Here is a 1,707-nt window from a genome sequence, read left to right on the forward strand (position 1 = left end):
CATTATAGGTAAAAAGATTTTGTGGAACTGTGCAAAACGATTCGTGAACAAAATTTAGGATTTTTAAGTTTACTGCACCTTATCAATGTTCGTATTATTATTTTGTTTTAGACCTAGTTTTTGTTTCCTTTACTGAATATAAAAGAAAACTAAGTTATAGATAACTGAATTTAACTATTTGAGAATGCTTGATGTAAAATTGGACTCTGTTAGGTGGTCCATAAAATTCGTAAGCTAGAACTTTTATTGAGTTCGATTTGCTACGTTGCGGTCATACATTTTCGATACCATTTTTATAGTACTATCTTTCTTTAGCCTCAAAATAGGCTTCAATTTCGGTGATTGTGTGTAATGTGATCTGTGATAGGCGTAATTGTAAAATAATTTTAAAACAGATTAAAGCGTCACTCCCGTGTGTCAAAACGGTATTGGTTTAAGGGTAAGTCGCCGTTTGACACTTCAAAAGCATCGCATTCGTTGCCATGGTTACGTCTTTAGTGGGGCGTATGAGTTCTTGCTCAAATTAATTAAAACATCTTGTATTAGTAATTAGCATTACAATATTTAATAAAGTGTTTAAAACTAAGTTTAGTCGTTATGGAAATAGTGCGCAAATACGTCAACTGCCAGTTAGCAAACTAATATTGAACATGAATATGCAGCGATATTGCAAATTCAGTTTTGCATAATTATAGCTGTTTGTGATTTTTTCGTAATATCGGAAAATCAACGCTGATATTCCGCAGTATTTGTCGTCGTAATCCCGTGAGGAACTTTCAATAAATACACTACAAATCTGTAGAATATTTTTTGTTGCAATTTAATTCTTATTAGGCCTCTAATATACTAATTATTTTTAACTATGTGTATAAATCTCTATATACTATATATAAAATTCTCGTGTCACAATGTTCTTTTTTTGTTTTTATATTTTTATGATACATCATACAAAAATACATTCTCTTCATTTTCACCCCTCTAAGATTAACCCCTATTTTTTAATTGGTAATTAAAAATGAACATGAAATGAACTCTGAGGTTTAAATAGAGAAAAAATCACAGAACAACTCAAAACGTTTTCAATCCGGAAAACCGAAAATTGCTCTCTTATGGTTCTGAAACCTGGCCCCTTATCAGGAAATACCAGATTTTTCTCCTCATTTTCAAGCGATAAATTCTTTAAAGAATCTTTGGTCCTATTTGCAACTACGGTGTGGCGTATTCGCTACATTGAAGAACTTTATAACATCTCAGACGACGCCAACATCATCCAATTCATAATAGGCTCAAGTGGCTGAGACATGTGCATCGAATTGCGGACAACAGAACTCCAAGGACCTTACTGAACTCATAACCCGGTGGCAAGAGAAAACCCGGTAGACTGAGACTGCGTTGGTGGGGTGCAGTTGTCAAGGATCTCGAAACAATAGGGATTTGGACGCCGGAAGCACTGGATAGGTTGCGATTTCGAAGTGTACTAGAGGAGGCTAAAGCCCACAAGGGAGATCCCTAACCATTCAAATAAAAAAATATGTTTATTATGGAATATAAGATACAGGTATCACTTATTCTACGTCACCAAATTTGCATCGCAGACATTCCTTTCTTTCCTCCAAAGCAAAAACACTAGGTACTCTTTTAAAATATCAAATCATCGTACAAAATGACTATGGCAAACATAGAAAGCAGAAAGGAGGGAGATACGGG

This window comes from Pieris brassicae, chromosome 7, assembly GCF_905147105.1.
Source record: "Pieris brassicae chromosome 7, ilPieBrab1.1, whole genome shotgun sequence".
Lineage (NCBI taxonomy): Eukaryota > Metazoa > Arthropoda > Insecta > Lepidoptera > Pieridae > Pieris > Pieris brassicae.